This window comes from Felis catus, chromosome D1, assembly GCF_018350175.1.
Source record: "Felis catus isolate Fca126 chromosome D1, F.catus_Fca126_mat1.0, whole genome shotgun sequence".
NCBI classification, from domain to species: Eukaryota; Metazoa; Chordata; class Mammalia; order Carnivora; family Felidae; genus Felis; species Felis catus.
Genome location: NC_058377.1, coordinates 63,010,855 through 63,030,965, shown reverse-complemented (window position 1 = coordinate 63,030,965; position 20,111 = coordinate 63,010,855). Strand labels below are relative to the sequence as shown.

Genomic DNA, 20,111 nt, shown 5'->3' with positions numbered 1-20,111 from the left:
ATAAGTTTAAATACCTCTATGTGGATTGCACTTTCAAGGCATGTTCTCTTCCATTATCTTTAATCTATCAGTATCCTAGTTATATAGGGAAATAAGGCTATTCCCAATGTACAAATGAGAAAAAAAAATAGAGAAGTTAAGTAAGTGGCAAAGGACACTGTTCTGCCGTTTGGGTTGCAGTTGACCAAAATAAAACACAGGTTGTAAGCAAAATTGGGATCTATGAGCTTGAAGGAAAGATTTAAAAATTAGGCTGTTGGAGGGGCAAGTGTATTCAATCATAGGACGGACTGGAACTAGTCCTGTTCATCTGGCATCTCTATTTTCTCAGTGTGGTAGTTATATATCATGCTACAGGTTGGTTCTCTACAGCCTGGAAACACAGTTTCTGAGTTTTACATTTAAAATTTTTGTCCACTGCAGAGTGACTGCCTAAACATTTTGGAGAAGGATCTCTTTGGCTTAGTTGAAGTCAGATGCCTACTCCTAGTCTAAAATGTTGTGAGGAAGGAGTGGGGCTGCCTTGTCAACTGTATGAGTAGGGAGGATACTTTTCAGAAAAGCAAATACTGAAAGCTAGCTGTCAACTACAGTTGCGTGGCATATCAGGGGCAGAAAGGCAAAGGATCTATATTTTTTTATTCTTAGAGACTGCTATATTTAAGTGTATTTATGCATTTACTGTCTATATTCCCTTTCACACTATAAACAGTATGAGGGTGAGGTCATGTCTTCCTTGTTTACTACTTCATCTCGAGCATCTCACACTCAATCAGAAAAACTTTATCATTCTTTTTTTTTTTTTTTAAGTCCTTTTATCCCAGTAAACTCTACACTCAACAGGGAGCTTGAACTCACAACCTCAAGATCAAGTGTCAGGGTCCCTGGATGGCTCAGTCGGTTGAGCATCTGACTCTTGATTTCTGCTCAGGGCAGGGTGTCACAGTTCATGGGATCAAGCCCTGCGTCAGGGATTCTATCTCTCCCTCTCTCTCTATCCCTTCCTCACTCGCATTTTCTCTCTCCTTTTCAAAATAAATAAATAAACAATAGAAGAAAAAGATCAAGAGTCACATGCTCTACTGACTGAGCCAGTCAGGCACACCAAAAGCTCTATTATTCTTTCACCAAAGCATATCAAATAGTAAATGTGACAGAGAGAGAGAGGAGAGAGGAGAGATATCATATTGAAAATAGTTTTTAGTTTTATTTATTTATTTATTTATTTATTTATTTATTTATTTATTTTTTAATATACGAAATTTATTGTCACATTGGTTTCCATACAACACCCAGTGCTCATCCCAAAAGGTGCCCTCCTCAATACCCATCACCCACCCTCCCCTCCCTCCCACCCCCCATCAACCCTCAGTTTGTTCTCAGTTTTTAACAGTCTCTTATGCTTTGGCTCTCTCCCACTCTAACCTCTTTTTTTTTTTTTTCTTCCCCTCCCCCATGGGTTTCTGTTAAGTTTCTCAGGATCCACATAAGAGTGAAACCATACGGTATCTGTCTTTCTCTGTATGGCTTATTTCACTTAGCATCACACTCTACAGTTCCATCCACGTTGCTACAAAAGGCCATATTTCATTTTTTCTCATTGCCACGTAGTATTCCATTGTGTATATAAACCACAATTTCTTTATCCATTCATCAGTTGATGGACATTTAGGCTCTTTCCATAATTGGGCTATTGTTGAGAGTGCTGCTATAAACATTGGGGTACAAGTGCCCCTATGCATCAGTACTCCTGTATCCCTTGGATAAATTCCTAGCAGTGCTATTGCTGGGTCATAGGGTAGGTCTACTTTTAATTTTTTGAGGAACCTCCAGACTGTTTTCCAGAGTGGCTGCACCAGTTTGCATTCCCACCAACAGTGCAAGAGGGTTCCCGTTTCTCCACATCCTCTCCAGCATCTATAGTCTCCTGATTTGTTCATTTTGGCCACTCTGACTGGCGTGAGGTGATATCTGAGTGTGGTTTTGATTTGTATTTCCCTGATGAGGAGTGACGTTGAGCATCTTTTCATGTGCTTGTTGGCCATCCGGATGTCTTCTTTAGAGAAGTGTCTATTCACGTTTTCTGCCCATTTCTTCACTGGGTTATTTGTTTTTCGGGTGTGGAGTTTGGTGAGCTCTTTATAGATTTTGGATACTAGCCCTTTGTCCGATATGTCATTTGCAAATATCTTTTCCCATTCCGTTGGTTGCCTTTTAGTTTTGTTGGTTGTTTCCTTTGCTGTGCAGAAGCTTTTTATCTTCATAAGGTCCCAGTAATTCACTTTTGCTTTAAATTCCCTTGCCTTTGGGGATGTGTCGAGTAAGAGATTGCTACGGCTGAGGTCAGAGAGGTCTTTTCCTGCTTTCTCCTCTAAGGTTTTGATGGTTTCCTGTCTCACATTCAGGTCCTTTATCCATTTTGAGTTTATTTTTGTGAATGGTGTGAGAAAGTGGTCTAGTTTCATCCTTGTGCATGTTGCTGTCCAGTTCTCCCAGCACCATTTGCTAAAGAGACTGTCTTTTTTCCATTGGATGTTCTTTCCTGCTTTGTCAAAGATTAGTTGGCCATATGTTTGTGAGTCTAGTTCTGGGGTTTCTATTCTATTCCATTGGTCTATGTGTCTGTTTTTGTGCCAATACCATGCTGTATTGATGATGACAGCTTTGTAGTAGAGGCTAAAGTCTGGCATTGTGATGCCTCCTGCTTTGGTCTTCTTCTTCAAAATTACTTTGGCTATTCGAGGCCTTTTGTGGTTCCACATGAATTTTAGGATGGCTTGTTCTAGTTTCGAGAAGAATGCTGGTGCAATTTTGATTGGGATTGCATTGAATGTGTAGATAGCTTTGGGTAGTATTGACATTTTGACAATATTTGTTCTTCCAATCCATGAGCAGGGAATGTCTTTCCATTTCTTTAAATCTTCTTCAATTACCTTCATAAGCTTTCTATAGTTTTCAGCATACAGATCTTGTACATCTTTGGTTAGATTTATTCCTAGGTATTTTATGCTTCTTGGTGCAATTGGGAATGGGATCAGTTTCTTTGTCTTTCTGTTGCTTCATTGTTAGTGTATAAGAATGCAACTGATTTCTGTACATTGATTTTGTATCCTGCAACTTTGCTGAATTCCTGTATCAGTTCTAGCAGACTTTTGGTGGAGTCTATCGGATTTTCCATGTATAATATCATGTCATCTGCAAAAAGCGAAAGCTTGACTTCATCTTTGCCAATTTGGATGCCTTTGATTTCCTTTTGTTGTCTGACTGCTGATGCTAGAACTTCCAGCACTATGTTAAACAACAGCGGTGAGAGTGGGCATCCCTGTCGTGTTCCTGATCTCAGGGAAAAAGCTCTCAGTTTTTCCCCGTTGAGGATGATGTCAGCTGTGGGGTTTTCATAAATGGCTTTTATGATCTTTAAGTATGTTCCTTCTATCCCGACTTTCTCAAGGGTTTTCATTAAGAAAGGGTGCTGGATTTTGTCAAAGGCCTTTTCTGCATCGATTGACAGGATCATATGGTTCTTCTCTTTTTTTTTGTTAATGTGATGTATCACATTGATTGATTTGCGAATGTTGAACCAGCCCTGCAGTCCACGAATGAATCCCACTTGATCATGGTGAATAATTCTTTTTATATGCCGTTGAATTCGATTTGCTAGTATCTTATTGAGAATTTTTGCATCCATATTCATCAGGGATATTGGCCTGTAGTTCTCTTTTTTTACTGGGTCTCTGTCTGGTTTAGGAATCAAAGTAATACTGGCTTCATAGAATGAGTCTGGAAGTTTTCCTTCCCTTTCTATTTCTTGGAATAGCTTGAGAAGGATAGGTATTATCTCTGCTTTAAACGTCTGGTAGAACTCCCCTGGGAAGCCATCTGGTCCTGGACTCTTATTTGTTGGGAGATTTTTGATAACTGATTCAATTTCTTCGCTGGTTATGGGTCTGTTCAAGCTTTCTATTTCCTCCTGATTGAGTTTTGGAAGAGTGTGGGTGTTCAGGAATTTGTCCATTTCTTCCAGGTTGTCCAATTTGTTGGCATATAATATTTCATAGTACTCCCTGATAATTGTTTGTATCTCTGAGGGATTGGTTGTAATCATTCCATTTTCATTCATGATTTTATCTATTTGGGCCATCTCCCTTTTCTTTTTGAGAAGCCTGGCTAGAGGTTTGTCAATTTTGTTTATTTTTTCAAAAAACCAACTCTTGGTTTCGTTGATCTGCTCTACAGTTTTTTTAGATTCTATATTGTTTATTTCTGCTCTGATCTTTATTATTTCTCTTCTTCTGCTGGGTTTAGGCTGCCTTTGCTGTTCTGCTTCTAGTTCCTTTAGGTGTGCTGTTAGATTTTCTATTTGGGATTTTTCTTGTTTCTTGAGATAGGCCTGGATTGCAATGTATTTTCCTCTCAGGACTGCCTTCGCTGCGTCCCAAAGCGTTTGGATTGTTGTATTTTCATTTTCGTTTGTTTCCATATATTTTTTAATTTCTTCTCTAATTGCCTCGTTGACCCACTCATTCGTTAGTAAGGTGTTCTTTAACCTCCATGCTTTTGGAGGTTTTCCAGACTTTTTCCTGTGGTTGATTTCAAGCTTCATAGCATTGTGGTCTGAAAGTATGCATGGTATAATTTCAATTCTTGTAAACATGAAGGGCGGTTTTGTGACCCAGTATATGATCTATCTTGGAGAATGTTCCATGTGCACTCGAGAAGAAAGTATATTCTGTTGCTTTGGGATGCAGAGTTCTAAATATATCTGTCAAGTCCATCTGATCCAATGTATCATTCAGGGCCCTTGTTTCTTTATTGACCGTGTGTCTAGATGATCTATCCATTTTTGTAAGTGGGGTGTTAAAGTCCCCTGCAATTACCACATTCTTATCAATAAGGTTGCTTATGTTTATGAGTAATTGTTTTATATATTTGGGGGCTCCAGTATTCGGCGCATAGACATTTATAATTGTTAGCTCTTCCTGATGGATAGACCCTGTAATTATTATATAATGCCCTTCTTCATCTCTTGTTACAGCCTTTAATTTAAAGTCTAGTTTGTCTGATGTAAGTATGGCTACTCCAGCTTTCTTTTGCCTTCCAGTAGCATGATAAATAGTTCTCCATCCCCTCACTCTCAATCTAAAGGTGTCCTCAGGTCTAAAATGAGTCTCTTGTAGACAGCAAATAGATGGGTCTTGTTTTTTTATCCATTCTGATACCCTATGTCTTTTGGTTGGCGCATTTAGTCCATTTACATTCAGTGTTATTATAGAAAGATGGGTTTAGAGTCATTGTGATGTCTGTATGTTTTATGCTTGTAGCGATGTCTCTGGTACTTTGTCTCACAGGATTCCCCTTAGGATCTCTTGTAGGGCTGGTTTAGTGGTGACAAATTCCTTCAGTTTTTGTTTGTTTGGGAAGACCTTTATCTCTCCTTCTATTCTAAATGACAGACTTGCTGGATAAAGGAATCTTGGCTGCATATTTTTTCTGTTCATCACATTGAAGATCTCGTGCCAATCCTTTCTCGCCTGCCGAGTTTCAACAGAGAGATCAGTCACGAGTCTTATAGGTCTCCCTTTATATGTTAGGGCACGTTTATCCCTTGCTGCTTTCAGAATTTTCTCTTTATCCTTGTATTTTGCCAGTTTCGCTATGATATGTCGTGCAGAAGGTCGATTCAAGTTACGTCTGAAGGGAGTTCTCTGTGCCTCTTGGATTTCAATGCCTTTTTCCTTCCCCAGTTCAGGGAAGTTCTCAGCTATAATTTCTTCAAGTACCCCTTCAGCACCTTTCCCTCTCTCTTCCTCCTCTGGGATACCAATTACGCGTATATTATTTCTTTTTAGTGTATCACTTAGTTCTCTAATTTTCCTCTCATACTCCTGGATTTTTTTTATCTCTCTTTCTCTCAGCTTCCTCTTTTTCCATAATTTTATCTTCTAGTTCACCTATTCTCTCCTCTGCCTCTTCAATCCAAGCCGTGGTCATTTCCATTTTATTTTGCATGTCGTTTAAAGCGTTTTTCAGCTCCTCGTGACTGTTCCTTAGTCCCTTGATCTCTGTAGCAAGAGATTCTCTGCTGTCCTCTATACTGTTTTCAAGCCCAGCGATTAATTTTATGACTATTATTCTAAATTCACTTTCTATTATATTATTTAAATCCTTTTTGATCAGTTCATTAGCTGTTGTTATTTCCTGGAGATTCTTTTGAGGGGAATTCTTCCGTTTGGTCATTTTGGATAGTCCCTGGAGTGGTGAGGACCTGTAGGGCACTTCCCCTGTGGTGTGGTGTGTAACTGGAGTTCATGGGCGGGGCCGCAGTCAGACCTGATGTCTGCCCCCAGCCCACCGCTGGGGCCACAGTCAGACTGGTGTGTGCCTTCTCTTCCCCTCTCCTAGGGGCGGGATTCACTGTGGGGTGGCGTGGCCCGTCTGGGCTACTTGCACACTGCCAGGCTTGTGGTGCTGGGGATCTGGCGCATTAGCTGGGGTGGGTAGGCAAGGTGCACGGGGGCAGGACGGGCAGGCTTAGCTCACTTCTCCTTAGGTGATCCACTTCAGGAGGGGCCCTGTGGTAGTGGGAGGGAGTCAGACCCACTCTCAAAGCAGTGGCTCCGCAGAAGCACAGCGTTGGGTGTTTGCTGGGTGCAAGCAAGTTCTCTGGCAGGAACTGGTTCCCTTTGGGATTTTGGCTTGGGGATGGGCGAGGGAGATGGCGCTGGCCAGCGCCTTTGTTCCCAGCCAAACTGTGCTCTGTCGTCCTGGGGCTCAGCAACTGTCCCTCCCTTTGTCCTCCAGCCTTCCCGCTTCCCGAGCAGAGCTGTTAACTTATGACCTCCCAGATGCTAAGGCCCGTGTGCTGTCGGAACACACTCTGTCCGGCCCCTCTGCTTTTGCCAGCCAGACTTGGGGGCTCTGCTTGGCCTGCGGGCCGCCCTTCCGCCCCGGCTCTCTCCCACCAGTCTGGAGCGTGCACCGCCTCTCCGCCCTTCCTACCCTCTTCCATGGGCCTCTCATCTGCGCTTGGCTCCGGAGACTCCGTTCTGCTAATCCTCTGGTGGTTTTCTGGGTTATTTAGGCAGGTATAGGTGGAATCTAAGTGATCAGTAGGACGTGCAGTGAGCCCAGCATCCTCCTATGCCCCTATCTTCCGACCTGTTTCCTAAAACCATTTTTTAATGTTTAATCATTTTTTGAGAGACAGAGAGAGACAGAGCATGAGCAGGGGAGGTGCAGTGAGCAGGGAGACACAGAATCTGAAGCAGGCTCCAGGCTCTGAGCTTTCCGCACAAAGTTTGATGTGGGGCTCGAACTCACGAACTGTGAGATAATGACTTGATCTGAAGTCGTTCACTTAACCCAGGCACTCCTTCTTTTGAGTTGTTGTTTATCAAGGAGCTGCTCCAAGGTTTCTCGGCACTGCACTGCCTAAGAGACTCCAGCAGCTCTATGAGGCTGGCCCCATTCTTCTCTTCTTTGCTGCTACCGTTGCCCTTGAAATGGGTGTCTTGGATTTAATTTAAAGGTCTAAGATTAACTCATTCTTTTTCATTGTGCTATTATAACATGTCTCTTGTTTCTGGAAAATGTTCAGAAAAGAGCAACTGAGATGGCCATAATAAGTCCTGAAAGGAAGATTACAGAAGAAGCAAAGAAAGTCAGAGGGGAATTAGTTCATGGCTTCATGTCAGTTGTATTTTTTTACATGGAGCAAGAAGATGTGGACAAAGCAGATGTAAACATGAATATTCTGATTTTTCAGGAGGTAAACATTAAGGACAAAATAGATACAGCCCTTCTTGGAGGTCTTTCAAGGAAGAACAAGAATTCAAAACAAGAATTATCATAATGGTATTCTTTTGGAAATGGTTTAGATATTTTCACAGAATCATTTGAAAGGTATTTTTCAAGTTTGAGGAAATTGAGGTTCACAGAAAAAAATGATTTATTTGAGGTCAGAGTTTTAAATAATAAATGAGCTGGAGCTAAAATCTTAGTATTTGGTATTTAGCTGTTATGCATGTTTTGTTAAACTATTGTTGATAGCTTAATAAAAACGGTTCTTTCAAGGTATAACCTTCTTTCCCTTTTTAATTGCAAAAGTTAAATTGAAAACATATTAAAACCTATACTTTTCAATTTATTCATTTTTAATACTGAGATATGTAAGATGATTAAGTTAGCAATAATTTCCTACTACTTCCAGATTTTAGTAGGACTTTTCCAAGAACATTATTATTTATTTATTTATTTAATTTTAAATACTTTACTCAATATTTTTATTAAATAGGATTATTTTTCCCATGTAGTCATTTAGATTTTAACTGACAAAACTGATGGATACCATAGAAATGTTAAATGAGAAAAATAATGAAGTTTTGCCAAAGTTCCCCCTTTTGTAACTTTTTAAAAAAATTTAAATCCAAGTTATTTAACATATAGTGTAATAATGATTTCAGGAATATAATTTAGTGACCAAGAGCATTATTTTAAACATATGTAATACCATATATATCCTTAAATGAATTTTAACATGTACTAGATTTAATTATCAGAATTGCCATAGATAGTTACATTTAAATATTTAGATATTTGTACTTAAGTGAAATCATTGTTCACCATATATCTTTTTGTAACAGTACCTCCCCATTTGTGGGGTCTTTATTTCAGTTCAAATCTCGCATGGCTATAGAACATTTTCAAGTTATTTTATCAGCAAGGGAAAATAGGCAATATACCTTGAATGAATTAGAAAATCATCTTTAATTCAGAATTTTGGTTGCTATTCTCATTGGTTTTTTTCTTTTTTTCTTTTTTTTCCTTTTTTTTATTGGTTTGTTACAAAAGATGTAACTCATTTATCTTGAATAGATATAGTCTATAGTGGGAGGAATATATTTGTATTGTTTTATTTTTCTCCAAATAGTAAAACAATGGTTTTATTTTTTTTATTAATTTTTTTTTACATTTATTTATTTTTGAGAGACAGAGAGAGCACAAGTGGGTAGGGGCAGAGAGAGAAGGAGACAGAATCCAAAGCAAGCTCCAGGCTCTGAGCTGTCAGCACAGAGCCTGACACAGGGCTCGAATTCACAAACTGTGAGATCATGACCTGAGCCAAAGTCGACGCTTAACTGACTGAGCCACCCAGGCACCCTGCAAAATAATGTTTTTAATTTCTTTTCCCATTAACTACTGATACCTCCTTTTATGTACAGCAAGTTCTTATGTACACTGGGTCTCCTTATTCTGTTCTATTTTTTCTACCTGTGCATTGTGATGAGATTACCACAGTGAACAGAACTTCTCTGGATTTATAAGAGATTTGACATACAATAGCTCTCTTTTCCACTAATATTTTACATTTAAAAATTTTAAACTCTTATATTTAGACTGCCAGCAACACCTAAATTCTTTTGTTGATTTCCAAAGTATCCAAATTTAATTGGATTCCTACAAGATATGAAAATTAATTTATAAAAATTAACACAGTCCATATCTTGGCTATTGTAAATAAAGCTGAAATAAACATGGGGATAGGTCTATGTTTTGAATTAGTATTTTCATTTTCTTGGATAAATACCCAAAGTGGAATTGGTGGTTCATATGGTAGTTCTATTTTTTCAAGTTTATTTATTTTGAGAGAGACAGAGAGAGAGAACAGGGGAGGAGCAGAGAGAGTGGTAGAGAGAGAGAATCCCAAGCAGGCTCCACACTGCCCTCTCAAAGCTCAAACACACAAACCATGAGATCATGACATGAGCCAAAATCAAGAGTCAGACACTTAACCGACTGAGCCACCTAGGTGCCCCAGTAGTTCTATTTTTAGTTAAAAAACGTTTTCCTTTTTGTTCAGCAGTTTGATTTGTCGCTTACTTAAATTTTCCTTTACATGTGTCACTAAAGGACATTAATTTATATGTCTCAACATTTCACATTTTTAAAAAACAACTCTACTTGACGTTTTTTTAATGGAATATTTTTCTAGAGTTTATTTTCTACTTAACTGTTGCTAGTACAAAGGAAACTTGCTGATTTCTGTTATTTTGCTTTGGGTTAGCTTCATTATTTTAGTGTCCACTATAAATAGTTTTCAGTTCACTCTTTTTGATTTTTCAGTAAAACATCATTAGTATTATAAAAATGATCATTTGGGCTTTCTTTTCCAAATATACCTCTCATTTATGGTTTTCTGTTTTGTTTTAATCAGAACGACTTTAAACAATAGTAGCAGCCAATCTCATTTTCCCCCATTGATTGATTTAATACAATCTTTTATATTTTATATCAAGAATGGTGTTCGTTTTTGTGTTTTACAAATAAAACCAATGAAAAATGTATCTTAGGGTGCCTCAGTTGGTTAAGTGTCTGGCTCTTAGTTTTGGCTCAGGTTATTATCTCATGGTTTGTGAGACTGAGCCCTGCATTGGGCTCTGTGCTGACAGAGAGGGGCTTGCTTGGGATTCTCTCTCTTCCTCTCTCTCTGCCCCTCCCCTGCTCACACACCTGCATTCTTTCTCTCAAAATAAATAAATAAACTTAAAAAAAGAATATATTTTATATACTGCCAAAGTTCCAAATCATGAAAGAATTGAGACTCATGATTCATAAAACCCTCTTATTTTGGGACTCTGTGTGTCATAAGTTATTATTCAAGACTCACTTAGCTTGGTCATTTACTTACCAAATTTTTACTGAGAGCCTCCTGCATGCCTGACACTGTGACAGCCAGAGTTTGTTTGTTTGTTTGTTTGCACATTCCCCTGGCTGGAGAGCCCCACTGTCTGCAACATGGCCATGTCAGAGCTCAACCCCAACTCTTTGCCCTCATTCCCAGATATAGCTCTTAACCCTTTGCCCAGGTGGAGAGACCAATGGAAGGTAATGAAAGGCAAATTGAGAAATTCAGCAGTGAGCCAGATTCATAGACTGGGACAGAACCCTGGGGAGGTGGACTGCCTCCATTGATCCCTCCCAGTGTCCTTGACAGTGGCTGGTTTACTTACTACTGCAGGAGGGCCCATGAAGATGTCCCCAGGCTGGTTCTTCCTTCTGGGCTCCTTCCCCTCTCCTGGCTGTCGCTGCCTGTGCTGGGCCTTTTGTTGCTGAAAGCAGATCTGTCCCTCTCTTACCACTCCTGGGTTTGGGATATAAATCATAGCCATGAAATCACCTGGTCTCAGTCTGACTCCCCTGGGCCCACCCCATGGCACTCCTCAGTGTCACCCAACTGCCTCTGGGGCAGGTCATCTCACTCCAGCAAGAGGAGCCTGCAGTGACTTTGGAGGCCTCTCTTGGCCACTCTGGGAACAAACCTAGTCCTAGGACATGGGACCCACAGGTGGACAGCTCTGCCATGTTGGATTGTAGGAATAAAGGGTATCCTTGTCTCAGCTTGGTTTCCTCTCCACTCAGTCTAGCAAGTAGTCAGTTCTGTTGTAACAGGACACAGAAGTTCTTAAGTATCACCATGCTATGCCAAACCCCACACAAAGAAACCACAGGATTTATGGAAAATGGAGTTAGGAGCATAGTACTCAAAAACATTGTCAGTGACACATAAAAAGAAAACCAGGTAAACCATAGCAGAGTTTGACACATGTTAAGAGGTTGAGAGAAATACAAATGCTACAATGAACACAACACTTTACGTTGAGAAGGCCATGAAGTTTACTTGTGGGCATGGACAGAAGAAGGGCTGCATCTTGTGAGTTATGGTGAAGTGATAAGAGGAGCTTTGTCTGAAATCAGATAGAAAGTTGTGAAGTGTGGGAAGGTAGTTGATGGGTGTTAGCAGTGTGTGTGTGTGTGTGTGTGTGTGTGTGTGTGTGTGTGTGTGTGTTGTGTATCCTGTAATGCTCACTCTCAGCTTGATACAGTTTCTGTGTTTGGATTGCACAAAGCCAAGTGTGAAACTCAGTTATCCTCAAATTGTTTCATAATGTATTGCTGGTGTTGGCACATGTTTGTACATTTAAACCAAGTGACATAGCAGAACTGACTGTATCTCCCTTTTCCTGTGTCAACAGTCTTCCACTTTCCTGAATCTTCCACCTCAATATTTGAAGATTTTAAGGACCAAGAACTTAAAATAACAATCTGCACTGCACACACTTGTGCATGTATCTTTCCATGGCACTTCCCAGTTGCACCCTTGTATCTTCAGGATCTGCCTTTCACTGACTCAGCCTCTGTAAGAGTCATCTTTGTATATTGCCCTCACTTCCTCACCTTTTTAATCTATAACTATAAAAATCTGTCCTATGGCTACATTGAAACTACTTTTGCTAATGACTTCCATATTGCCTAATTGAATGTGCACTGTAGTAGATAGAGAACTAATAGGAAACAGATGGCCCACTCAAATTAAAAAATTTTTTTGAAATAAAAAAAATTTTAATTGAGGTATAATTGACAAGGAACATTATATTAGCTTCAGGTGTACAGCATAATGATTCAACATTTGTATATATTGGGAAATGATAACCAAAATAAATCCGGTTACCATCATCCATCACTATACATAATTACATTTTTTTTTCATGTGATGAGTACTTTCAAGAGTTACTCTCTTAGCAACTTTCAAATATACAGTACAATATTATTAATTATAGTCACCATGCTGTACATCACATTCCCATGGGTTACTAATTTTATAACTGGAAGTTTTTAACTTTTGACTCCCTTTTCCATTTTGCCATCCCACCCCTGCCTCTGCAACCATGAATCTGTTCCCTGTATCAGTGAGCTTTTTTTTTTTTAAATTCTACATATGAGTGAGACCATACAGTATTTATCTTTCTCTGTCTGACTTAATTCCACTCAGCATAATGCCCTCAAAGTCCATCATGTTGTAAATTACAAGATTTTATTTTTTTATGGCTGAATAGTATTTCTGTGTGTGTGTGTGTGTGTGTGTGTGTGTGTGTGTGTATGTATCTCACATATTTATCCATTCATCCACTAATGGACATTTAAGTTGTTTTCATATCTTGGCTATTGCAAACAATGCTGAAATGAACATGGTGGTATGTATGTTTTTGAATTTGTGTTTTCATTTTTTTTTGTAAATACCAAGAAATTAAATTGATGAAATATGTAGTAGTTCTATTTTTTTTTTTGAGGAACCTCCATACTGTTTTCCATAGTGGCTGTACCAATTTACATTCCTACCAACAGTGCACAAGTGTTCCCTTTTCTTTACATTCTTGCCAACAGTAATTATTTCTCAAATTAGAATAAATAGAAAATTTCCAGTTAATTTAATTAGAATAATTTAAGGAGGCTTTACTTACAAAGGGACTGTTATAAGGATGCCATTAGTAATATCCTAAGTGATAGTGTAGTTACCTAGGGCTAGTGACAGCACTTATCACCACCTCTATTGTGAAGGCATGGGTCCCTGGAATCCTGAAGTAGAGAGTTGACACAGAGAAGTTTACCTTGAGAGTAGCTTTTTTGGTTGATGATGTTGAATTTATCTTATCTCTTTAGGTGTGAGTTTTGCTTATTGATTTTAATGTCACTTTTTCATGTTGATTTTGCTCAAATATCAGGTTGTATCTGGTGTTAAATAAAATTGTACTGGGCAAGAAGAGCAAGCAGAAGTTGATTTTTTTTTCTTCTGCTATTGCCAGCAGTGGGGAAGAGAACACAGATCAAGTCTGGATACCCAGTTCCACTAACACAAAAAGCAGGGTTGAGCTGGGGTAAAGTGTCAGGTTGAATAGATTTAAGCCCTGGGGTGAGAGTGGAAAAGTATTGGAGGATTTCAGGGGGAAGTTAATCAATGGGATATGTCAAGCACATTGAATTATTCCTGAGGACTGCCAATGTTTTTGTCTGTGATTAGGCCATCTGTGATTGCTAATTGGCACTCTTAGAAGTTAGGCTGGTGCCCTCTACAGGGACAGGGAGATGGGGTGCTGTCTCTTTCAATGTTTACATTTCAGGAGATAGTTCCCAGGTCATTGAGAAAGAGATTTCCAAGGTTGCAAAACTGGCAAGAGGTTAGGAGAAGACTTACATCCACTTCAAAGGGTCAAAGAGTTTACAATAACAAAATATTTTTAAGTTTTATTTATTTATTTTGAGAGAAAGAGCACGAGCAAGGGAAAGGCAGAGAGAGAGAGGGAGAGAGAGAATTCCAAGCAGGCTCTGCACTATCATTGCAGGGGCTTGGACCCACAAACTGCAAGATCATGACCTGGGCTGAAACCAAGAGTCCGATGCTTAACTGAGTCACCCAGGTGCCCCTATAATGACTAGTTTTCTGAAGCAAATACCTGACGTAAAGGGAGACCAGGGGCTTATAGTCATGAAGAAACCTGTGTACAGTTTAGACCAAGCCATTTCCATCTTTGGTTGGTTGTTTTTTCTAGTAGACAATCTTGGGATGTTGCTGTATTTGTTTGGTGGAACCTGTTTTAAGAGAGATATGAGGTATACTAATAGCTTGATTTATGCTTCAGCTTATTTCCTGTGCTTCATGGGGCATAGTTGCTTATAGCCATGTGGGTCATTGTCATGTTTTATGACCCAATCTCTAATGTTGTGGAACACTCACCACTGTTTCTTGACTTTTGGCCTATTTCTTGGTTCAGGAGTGCATGTGCAGCAGGAGAGACCTGCCTGGTCTTACTCTTACTGGTGTTAAGAGTGCCTGCCTGGTAGCACTCTTACTGTGCTACCCATTCATCACTAGGTTGGTTTGCTCTTGGGTCTCTACTTCTCTTAGTCAGACATTTCTCTGTCTGAATCTATTACCATGCACCTTTTAGGCTTTCATTTTTCCATAATTCCACCACAGTTGCTTTTCATCTTTGGAGTTTTCCCATATTTTTTGTGTTTCATCAGTGGCTCTCCATTTGTTTTGTGTTATTAGTTGATGTTATTAATTTATTTATTATAACATATGTTCTTAGTGATTGCTAGGTTTTGGAGTGGGAGTAGGAAGCTGTAGTAAGTGTTGAGATTGTCATATTGATCCAGAAATCCTTGGAACTTATTTACTCTTTGGAATTTTTGAGACTTTCTTCATTACCCAATATTTTATTAATTTTTGAAAATATTGCATGAAAAGAATATGATGTGTATTATGTTATTACTGGGAATTAGTTTATTCAGCACTCATTCAAACCCAACTTTGCATAACTTTCCACTATCATAGAGGCTGGGAATCTAAAAGTGTTGTCTTTTGAGTGTTTCTTGCAACTTGAGATGAGCAGCAGACTCATTTTTGACCAATCATATGTGAGTAAAATCTGTTGAGCTTTCTTTTTAAATTTCTTCTTCTCTGGAATATGGAATTATATATGGAGTACAGTAGCATAGTTTAGAATGGCACTGCAGAAAGTACAAAGACACTGTACTGATGGCACTGTAGAGCTGCCTTAATCTCTCTGAACTGCCAGATTGTGTGTGTGTGTGTGTGTGTGTGTGTGTGTGTGTGTGCGTGCGCATGCATATATCATGAGATAAATAAACACCCAATTTGGCTAACCACTATATTCTGTTGTGTCTTATATACAGCTAAACACAATCCTAATTGACAGCTTTTTTACTAACACTAAGGAAGCATATGTTTTCCCTTTTTGATGTTTTGTGCCTTTGTGCTGGCCAGTCCATTGTCATAACTCCTGGTTTCTGTTTACTTTTTACTCGCTCTCTGGAGTAGGGGAGTGTTTTAATCTGAGAAGTTAATGTGAAAAAGAAAAAAAAAAGGTCTACCAAGAAATTGTTAACATTTAGTTAATTGACAGAGCATACTGAGGAAGAGGGTATAAAAATCTATAACTTGGGCACCCAAAGTACATGTTTTGGTGGTTAATTTTTTTTCCCTTTTCCTACTTATAGCCAATACAGGCTTTTGGCAAGAAGTCGCTATACATTTACGAAGTGAGGAATTACGGGGGCGCCTGCGTGGCTCAGTCGATTGGGCAGCTGACTTTGGCTCAGACTCCACACCTCCTCACTGCTCAAAGGCTCGTAAGTTTGAGCCCCACGTCAGGCTCTGTGCTGATAGCTCAGAGCCTGGAGCCTACTTTGGATTCTGTGTCTCCCTCTCTCTCTGCCCCTCCCCTGCTCTAACTCTGTCTCTGTCTCTCAAAGATAAAAAAATATTAAAAAAAAAAAAAAAGAAGTGAGGAATCATGCTTCACCTACTTGAGGGTGGTATAGTTACATAAATTATTTGGAAATTTTCTGCATGAGAGGTTTATTCTCCCCTATGTACTTATTTATTGTATCACTTATTTATATCAGCATGGACTCATGGATACTTATTGTATATTTTAGTTATAATCTAATATGAGAACTTCTGACACATGAAGAGCTTTGAATCATCACTCCTGTCCTTACACCAAAAAAAGCTGAAGAAAAGGAAATTCAATGACTTTTCATAGAACCATCAAAGAAGTGACATTGCAGGGCAACTGCCACCCTGAAATTTGGAGAGACAGGTGAATACAGAGAATCTGGCTAGTTGGAGAGGGTGCTGGAGGCATAGACTGGTAGGTACTTCCAGGGTAATTTTTACAAATCCTGGAGTACAAGTGTAGTTTAGCATGAGATAGAAGTATTTGGAGGCTGCATTCTTAGGGAGGCTCTATACCTTATATCCAGCAATCCCAGCAGATTCTCACAATAAAGATGCAAGAGGGGTCCCCTGGAAAGTTAACATTGTGAAATAATCTCAGAGAATTTTCCTCATCTCCAGAGGAAGAAACATTATTGGAACAAAATACAGGCTAGCAGATCCCACCCCCCATCCCTCCAGGTAGAATATGTGTGATATTCCTCAGACACTCCTGGCTATCCAAGAACAAAGGAAAGGGGTTTAAATGCTTGCCATGGTAATGTGGGAAACTAAGGCAAATAAAAATTAAGTTCCCTTAATACCTACAGCCCATTGTCAAGTCCTTGAAACCGGCAGAGTGACCTCCCTCTAGGAGCTCAGTGGCCTTGATGATGACACTTGGCTTGGGGCAAAAGAGAACCTTAGCTTAACTTTATCCCAATCTCTAGGATCCTTTAAGTCTACTTCTTTTTATCTCAACTGCCCCAAGATATATGCTGGCAATCATACTCCAAGTTTATGCCCCGACCCCCCATATGCATCTGAAGGGTCTCATGACTGAGGTTTTATTTAATGATAATAAATAGCTAACAACAGCTAGCCCCTCAAGGTCCTGGAAACCTTGCTTCCAAAATTCCTTAGAGACTTACTCTATCCCTGACCCCCTGTCAACCTGAGGGTATACAATGAGTTACCTGACACGACCCCAGTGTAGCTCTTCCTGCCCATGGGTCCTGTCCCCATGCTTTAATAAAATCACTTTCTTGCACCAAATAACGTCTTCAATAATTCTCTCTTGGCTGTCAGTTCCAGACCACCCCCACCATCACCCAAAACTTCATCTGAGCCATTTCCCACCTAGAGGAAGGGTATTCCTCTGACTCCAGGAAGTGAGTTAACCCTGTCAACCTCAGTTTTCTGATGGATCCAAGAAAAGTGGTTGGTTTTCCAGCTTTAATGTAAGGATGTGAGTGACACTTCTAAACTTTCTCTGCAAGTTGGAGCTAAAAGGAAGTTTTCTGAGTCTCACAATTTTTTTAATTTGTTAGTTTTCTAGTCTCTCTATACCCATTTAAAGATGTTTGTCCATCATTTCTACTTGTTCTCACTGGGAGGCTTTGTCTGAGTTATCCTGTCAGCCATTAGTGGAAGTGGAAATCCAATCCCTTGGATGGCCAGAATAGAAGAAATTCTAGTATCTTTCTTTTGAGACTTATTTTTTCTCCCTGAAATGTCAAAAGGATCTCAAGTACTTAATCCAAACACTGTGTTGAAAGAGTAACAGGCAATTTGACCCGTCCATTAGTGCACTACTATTTATCAACAGTCAATGCTTCTGTTCTTGGTGTGTGGGATTGTTGTGGGGTTGTTGAGTGCAAGGGTCAAGAGAGAATTCTTGAGACTTTGTAAGGTGCAATTTAGTAAGTTTATTTGAGTAGCAGGGGACAGGACCTGTGGGCAGAAAGAGCGGCAGTTTTTGCTATGTGAACCTGGTGGTTATATGGTTAGTGCTTAAGGGAGAGGGGATGTACAGGGAGTATTAGATCATAAATGTCTTCCTCATATTTCTACTTGTAAAAACTACTTCCGCAAGATTTCTGAGGTGTTTATTGATGTGGAAAATATTGGGGTTTGGGACCGATGGCCAAGAAACAACACTTGAGTGTAAAAAAGTGGTCAGAAAGAGCTGCAGTGGGGTTGTGACTGGTAACTGATTATATACTTTCAAGTTGGGAGGGGGTTAGGGATAGCCTAAGTCGCTAAGGAATTTTGGAAGTAAGGTTTGCCAGACCTTGTGGGGGGCTAGCTAGTATTATGCAAATGTCATTTATTATTGTTTAGTAGAAACTCAGTCATGAGACCCTTCAGATATATATCAGTGGGCCATATGCTTGGAGTATGATTGCCAATATATATCTTGGGGGGACAGAGATAAAGGAAGCTTCTAAAGGAATTTTTATATGTTAAAGTAGACTTGTAGGATCCTGGGGGACAGGCTCGCTTGCCCGTAGCAAAGTGTCAACATGGAGGCAACTGAGCTCCTAGAAGAATGTCTGCTTGTTTCAAGGACTTGTCAATGAGCTGTAGGCAGTAAGGAAATTTAACTTTTCGTTTACCTTTGTTTCCCACTTCACTTATCATTCAGTTTGATACTAACTGTCTGTAAGATATGTTGGCACTCATGAGACCCTTTAAGGATGTAGCAACTAGCACATATTTAATCCTTATCAGAACTATGCAGGCTATAGGTCAGCCTTTTGGGCTACAGGTGAACATTTTTATGCTTCTATCCCTCATCAAGTTCACTGTTAAAATCAGGTAAAAGCTCATGGTCCAATTCTGCCTTGTCTATAGATATAATAAAGACCTTCCTATCCAACTCAAAAGAAAGATGATTCAGTTCTTTGAGTTTATTAAAACTAAGTTTCTCAGTCTTGGGCTTTGTGATTTTGTGATTTGTAAGGAATATATATTTGGTTATTCAGATGACCAAAATATATTTTTCCTTTGTATTTGGTCTTATCCATGGTTCCTGTATCACAGCTTCTAAAATCCTTGGAGTTTCCTGTGATAAGAGAGATAAAAATGTCTTCTGTTATGTTAATGAGGTGACTTTTGGAAAGCCCTTAAGTAATCTAAAGATGGGGGCTGTTTGCCTGGAGAAACAACCATGTGATTAGAGAGTTGAAACTTTCAGTCTCACCCCTATTTCCCAAATTCTGGGGAGGGGGGAGGAACTGTGTGATCCCCATAAAAAAGGACTGGGTTCAGATCTCTACCCAGCTGGTGAACACATGGAGACACCTGGAGCGGGCATGGAAGCTCTATGCCCTTAACACATACCTTGCCCTCTGCATCTTGTCTGTCTAGTTATTTCTTACTTATAGCTTTTTATAATAAAGTGGTGGTCTACTAAGTAAAATATTTCTCTGAGTTTTGTGAACTGCTCTAGCAAATTAATGGAACTTAGGGAAGAGGTCCTGGAAGCCTCTGATGTAGAGCCAGTCTGTCAGAAGTACAGGTAACATCTTGGACTTGTGACTGGTGTCTGAAACTCAAGTAGGGGTCTTTAGAAACTCCAGTCTGTATTGTTGGTCAGGAATTGCAACTGGGCATCTGAAGCAGGGTGGGGAGGGTACTTTGATGCTATTCCCCAGTAGATAGTGTTAGAATTGAGTTGAATTCTCAGACACACTATAGTGTGTTGCTAGGTGGTGTGTGTGTGTGTGTGTGTGTGTGTGTGTGTGTGTGAGAGAGAGAGAGAGAGAGAGAGAGAGAGAGAGAGAGAGAGAAAGAGAGAGAGAGAGAGAGAGAGAGAGAGAAACCCCTCCCCTCCAGCTCTATGTTGGAATTGGGTCTGGGAACTCTAGAAGAGACTTATAAGTTTATTGGCACAAATTAGGTTTTTCTTTCCAAAGTCTGTCACGATGGCCGTATGATTAGGTCAGGGGACTTTCTCAAACTTATTCACATGTTAGTTTGGAGCCAAAATTTCACCCTTGCTGGTCTATATTCTGGCATTAAAATAAAT

General features: G+C 39.6%; 1 protein-coding gene across 15 annotated transcripts in view; it reads left to right on the top strand.

The window, feature by feature from the left end:
* Window positions 1–20,111, top strand: part of LOC101088611 (olfactory receptor 52L1-like) — a 176,009-nt gene that overhangs the window by 47,888 nt on the left and 108,010 nt on the right. For 10 of the 15 annotated variants that reach the window (XM_045038838.1, XM_045038846.1, XM_045038844.1 and 7 more), the window contains one exon: window positions 15,859–15,990. The exons of 4 other annotated variants lie outside the window; for them this stretch is intronic. The gene's annotated coding sequence lies outside the window, so the exon portion shown is untranslated. Of the gene's footprint in view, window positions 1–10,483; window positions 12,197–15,858; window positions 15,991–20,111 lie in introns of those variants that run through there. One more of the 15 variants, XM_045038837.1, reaches the window with a different exon arrangement.